This window comes from Pollicipes pollicipes, unplaced genomic scaffold, assembly GCF_011947565.3.
Source record: "Pollicipes pollicipes isolate AB1234 unplaced genomic scaffold, Ppol_2.1 Scaffold_3447;HRSCAF=4054_pilon_pilon_pilon, whole genome shotgun sequence".
NCBI lineage: Eukaryota > Metazoa > Arthropoda > Thecostraca > Pollicipedomorpha > Pollicipedidae > Pollicipes > Pollicipes pollicipes.
Window position 1 is genome coordinate 7,621,877 of NW_023596297.1, and position 6,000 is coordinate 7,627,876.

The following is a 6,000-nucleotide window of genomic DNA, read 5'->3' on the forward strand; positions in this document are numbered from 1 at the left end:
TCATGTAGATTCATCCTGGATTCATTTAGATTCATTACCATGTACAATATGCCATCATATTTATGGCATAGGTTTGAAAGTTTTTAGACATTTTAGTTACCTTGGAAGAAATGAGAGCTCCTTGAGTATAGGGGTCCCGATAGTTAAGTGGTTGACGCGTCTGCGTTAACTACTGCACGTATGGAGAATCAAAGGGATGGGACCCGACTTTCCGAGGTGCCCGCCCCTCTCCCCCGCCCCTGCCAGGCTGAAAGGCAGGCAACGCCACGTAGCCTCAGTAGCGGAGTGCGTCGTTAAGTCCCCAATGGCGAGGAATGGGGGCTCTGGTTTTTTTCGGTACCAGCATACCTGAGCGCCACTCATTCGTATCAGTTTGTCAATATGATCTGCTCTTCATAAATTTGTTGGTGGAATATGTGTCTGAGTCGTATACCACGAAGCCTACCTGCGCGATCCGGTTCAATCCGGCCCGCGGATGGATCCCAAGCCTGTGACGCGCCCTAGGGCTGACCCGTCGTTCAGCCACCTGCTCCGCTATGGAGGCTGCACTCTGGATTCCATATCACCGTGCGTTAAAGGCATTCCTGTTTCGCATGATGCTCTTTCGCTCTTGACTTCGGAAGCTTAATCAGTTACAAAACAAAACCCTCATTCAAGGCTGTGGTATTGACGGTGTGGCACGCGGCACGTGACTGACGGGCGTGGCGGGGAGCTAAGCCGCCCCTGGCCAATCGGAGAGGGCAATCGTATCGCCAAGCCTTTGACCGCAGCGCCGTGTAGGCGGCGGGTTACTTCCCCGAGCCGAGCCTTCCTCTGAACCGGCTCTGTGCAGGGTCTCAGAAAGCTCAGACGGTGGCTGACTCGGAGTCCGCCGCGCGAGCGCTCTGCGCCAGCAGCAGGCACTGCTCCGGTGTCGGAGTCCGCCGCGCGAGCGCTCTGCGCCAGCAGCAGGCACTGCTCCGGTGTCGGAGTCCGCCGCGCGAGCGCTCTGCGCCAGCAGCAGGCACTGCTCCGGTGTCAGAGTCCGCCGCGCGAGCGCTCTGCGCCAGCAGCAGGCACTGCTCCGGTGTCAGAGTCCGCCGCCACGCGCTCTGCGCCAGCAGCGGGCACCGCTCCGGTGTCAGAGTCCGCCGCGCGAGCGCTCTGCGCCAGCAGCAGGCACTGCTCCGGTGTCAGAGTCCGCCGCGCGAGCGCTCTGCGCCAGCAGCAGGCACTGCTCCGGTGTCAGAGTCCGCTGCGCGAGCGCTCTGCGCCAGCAGCAGGCACTGCTCCGGTGTCGGAGTCCGCCGCCACGCGCTCTGCGCCAGCAGCGGGCACCGCTCCGGTGTCAGAGTCCGCCGCGCGAGCGCTCTGCGCCAGCAGCAGGCACTGCTCCGGTGTCAGAGTCCGCCGCGCGAGCGCTCTGCGCCAGCAGCAGGCACCGCTCCGGTGTCAGAGTCCGCCGCGCGAGCGCTCTGCGCCAGCAGCAGGCACTGCTCCGGTGTCGGAGTCCGCCGCGCGAGCGCTCTGCGCCAGCAGCAGGTACTGCTCCGGTGTCAGAGTCCGCCGCGCGAGCGCTCTGCGCCAGCAGCAGGCACTGCTCCGGTGTCAGAGTCCGCCGCCACGCGCTCTGCGCCAGCAGCGGGCACCGCTCCGGTGTCAGAGTACGCCACCATGCGCTTTGCGCCAGCAGGGCACCGCTCCAGTGTCAGAGTCCGCCGCCACGCGCTCTGAATCAGCAGCGGGCACCGCTCCGGAATCCGACCTCGCTTCTCACTGCGCCCAACCGGACGTCGTCGGCCGAGACTGGGCGGCGGGCGGCGAGCGTCCATCCGGCGAGTTCTCTCCCCACGGCCTGATGGGGTTACCGCACCGGCCGGCAGGCATCCGTTCGACATGGTCGACCGGTGTCGGGTCGCGTGACCCGACAGAACGCCGTGGGCGCCGCCGCCTCCTGTCCGCGTGAAGGGGCACAGGTGGCTCACGGCTGTGTGCGCGAGGTGGCCAAGCGAGTGGTGTGTCTCAGACCCAGTGGTTTCGCGAGTGGCGTGCCTCAGACCACGAGCTCTTACAAGTAGCGTGTCTCGGACCCCGGGTTCTCGCGAGTAGCGTGCCTCAGACTACGGGTTCTCGCGAGTAGCGTGCCTCAGACCACGAGCTCTTATGAGTAGCGTGTCTCAGACCCCGGGTTCTCGCGAGTGGCGTGCCTCAGACCCCGGGTTCTCGCGAGTGGCGTGCCTCAGACTACGGGTTCTCGCGAGTAGCGTGTCTCAGACCCCGGGTTCTCGCGAGTGGCGTGCCTCAGACTACGGGTTCTCGCGAGTAGCGTGTCTCAGACCCCGGGTTCTCGCGAGTGGCGTGCCTCAGACTACGGGTTCTCGCGAGTAGCGTGACTTAGACCCCGGGTTCTCGCGAGTGGCGTGCCTCAGACTACGGGTTCTCGCGAGTAGCGTGTCTCAGATCCCGGGTTCTCGCGAGTAGCGTGTCTCAGACCCCGGGTTCTCGCGAGTGGCGTGCCTCAGACCCCAGGTTCTCGCGAGTGGCGTGCCTCAGACCCCGGGTTCTCGCGAGTGGCGTGCCACAGACCCTGGGCTCTGCGAGTAGCGTGACTCAGACCCCGGTTCTCGCGAGTGGCGTGACTCGGGCCCCGGGTTCTCGCGAGTAGCGTGCCTCAAACCCCGGGTTCTCGCGAGTGGCGTGCCTTAGGCCCCGAGGTATCTGAGGCGACCACCGGGGGACCGCAGGGGTGCCGATGGCATTTGCCTGTGTAAACGCAAAAAAGTAGTAAGTCAATTTTATGCAATGCCCTCAGCTAAGGAAGTGAGAAGCTAGGCAAAACAGCTTACCAGCAGCAATACGCCAAATAGCAACAGCAATTGCCAAGTGTAGATCTTGGACCATCTATGGGTGCGATCTATGAAGGGGTGCGGGTCCAAGATGCCATGATCGATTTTGCGGTCGGGTTCTCACCGGTCCGGTATGTCTACGCTTAGAAGATGTGCTTCTTTCATAGATGCTGTGATGGGGGTGCGCATGGCTGCCCTGACGTATGTGGGTTCCCGTCAAGGGAGAAGTGGTTAGACAGAACAAAGATACAAATTCTTACCCGCATGCACGGTATGTCACGTATTGAAAACGGCTGAGTGGCAGCACCGTGGCAGATATCTTTCCGATAAACACGCGCTTCGGTGGTGGTCAATCTTCCCCCTCCCCTGGAGGTTATTTCGGAATGCTAGCCAAACGGCATGGCGTAGCCGTACCAAGCTTTGCATGGCTGTAGGAAATTGAATAGCGGATCATTAGGCATAAACAATTTAGACGCACCTTGCAAGATCGTGGACCAACGCCAGGTCAAAGCTTAGCCATGGACTCAGCAAAGTCAATTTTTAGATAATCGATCGATTTTATGCAACAACGGGTTGTTAGAGAAAGCCACACATCTCTGAGGTTCTTTCTCAGGCAATACAGCAATTAAATGAATAAATTCCATTGGCCTAGGGTCAGGTATGAAGATCAGATTAAGGTCAATACAAACGTGTTTTATTACTCTGGGGCTTGTTGTATGGGATAACTTTTGGTGGTCATTTCGAATTTATTAATAACAGAAACCGCGTTTTATGCCTTTCATGAGCTCTTTAGGGGTCAGAATAAGACACGGACCTAAAAATGACCCACGTCAACATTTCGGTTTCAGGAACATATTGTCTAGCGCAATATTTGTCACTTATTCAAATGCAGAACTCAACGCAGTCTTTAGTATAATTCTGTGATCAGTAGTTGTGATAGTGATCAGTATGATTTTGGTCACCATGACCTTGAAAAAATCAAACAAGGTCATTAACTTTAAATGAGCCTGAGACATTTTGCTTGGAACAGGTATCTAAGTTCCGCCGGCATTTCGGACACCTACCTTGTGTTTGACCTCCATTACCTTGTTTGACTCAAAGGTCACAACCTAGGACTATAAAATTTTAACTCAAGCGCGTTCACGTAAAGGCCAACACACCCTGTAAATCTGGTGTCTCTAGCTCCCTTAGTTTCTGAGATCTTAGCGGGTCAAATTGACCTCCACCGGTGCGACGGGTATCCAACCGGCCACCTGGCGCGTCTCAAGGATGGCCGTGGGCCGGTTTTGCTGACGCTGGTTATGGTAAGCAGCGCACCCGTGACTCCACGAGACACGATAAGACGTCTAAGCGCCCATTTATGCTACTCATTAGATTGCCTGCAATCATATAAAGCGACTGAAAGGTGCGTCGTCATCACGTAGGCAGTAAAAGCATTGTCCCGTAAAGCCCAAATTCAAGATCATAACAGCAGATTAACCCGAAATGATGACGCCCCGGCGCCTGAAACGTCTCCATAAACAAAATATGGCAGACCCGAAGCATTGTCAGAGGAAAGATACAGCGGGTTACGACGCCAGGAAAATGTGACTAGCACCTGCAAGGACATTTGGTGAGGTTATTTCAGATGGCGCGGCCCTGCCGACTGTCTGTGCTTCCCGCGTTTCCTGGTGAAGAAGCATTCATCAAACACGCTGCAGATGCGAAGAACATTTGAAATAGTTGGTCCCAAGTATATTCAGCTCTGAATAAGCCCTCGAGACGGTCTACGCGCACGTCGGTTGTTCCAGTCACATTAGCGAGTTGGTTTGGTGTCAGGAGCCGCCCCGTTGTTGACTAAAATGAAAGGACTGTGTAGAAGCGAGCTAGTGACAGAGATGTGCAAGTGCCCTTATGGCAAATATTTTTTACCGGCTCCACCAAACATCAGTGTAAACAAAGAAATAGCACGTTATTTATGTTCATGATTGACTGCATTCGTTAAAAGCTGCGTGGTAGTTTGACAAAGCCCGGTAGCTGTGGCTTCACAGGACACGAGCTGGCGAAGCGGATGCATGCGTGTGCAGATAAAACTCCTGAACAGGTGAAGTTAGAAGCGGACGAACAGCTGGAGCCAGCCACACGCCAAACCTCTTTGGAAACATGCAGCATCAGCGACAGGCAGCTTGCTCATCAGGAGGCCGCCAAGTAGCACCGCTTGCGGCCCCGCGGCAGCGGCAGACCTCGGCAACGGCTACCCTCAGAGTACTGAAGTCGCCAGCTGTCGCCGCCGCGCTTCGCCGCGTGTCGAGGCCGGCGGTCGCAGCGGCGGCCGAATCCCTGTCACTCAGCTGCGGCGGCCAAATCCCTGTCACTCAGCAGCGGCGGCCGAATCCCTGTCACTCAGCTGCGGCGGCCAAATCCCTGTCACTCAGCAGCGGGGGCCGAATCCCTGTCACTCAGCAGCGGCGGCCGACTCCCTGTCACTCAGCAGCGGCGTCCAAATCCCTGTCACTCAGCAGCGGCGGCCAAATCCCTGTCACTCAGCAGCGGCGGTCAAATCCCTGTTACTCAGCAGCGGCGGCCAAGTCCCTGTCACTCAGCAGCGGCGGCCAAATCCCTGTCACTCAGCAGCGCTGCTGCTCGCCTCGCGCCGAGGCGGCGCATCAGGTCGTCAAGAGATATGATATTATAAACAGCCAGTAGCGTGTCCTGGTCTACAGACAGAGCGTATCTGGACATCAGACACAGTGGTCGCAATGATGCTGGTCGTCGCACTCTAAGAAAGGAGAAGACAAGGTAGGGCAAGCAAACAAATTGGCTGGAGGGGCTGCAAAAATTTGGAAGCGGCTTTGCGTAAGCAGGAAGAATTTATATGAGATAGCTACAGCTGGGAAAAATAGGCATATGTGTGATTTAAATATGGCGAGCTGAAATGCATCAGAACAAAACACGTATACAAATCTCCATCAAGAAGCCCAGAGCAGGGTAAAGCTCTCTGTTCTCTCTAGCGTTAAGGGATGAGATGGGATTTTGGACGCAATGCTCGATGGCAATTTCCAGGCGAATGCCATACAATAATCAAAATTTGTTGTTGTTCATGGGTGTTTTCGGGTGCGACGACTGCACTGGTCATTTTGCGCCCAAAATCAACATAGCATCAATATCTTTCCATATTCCAATGCAAACGTTAACA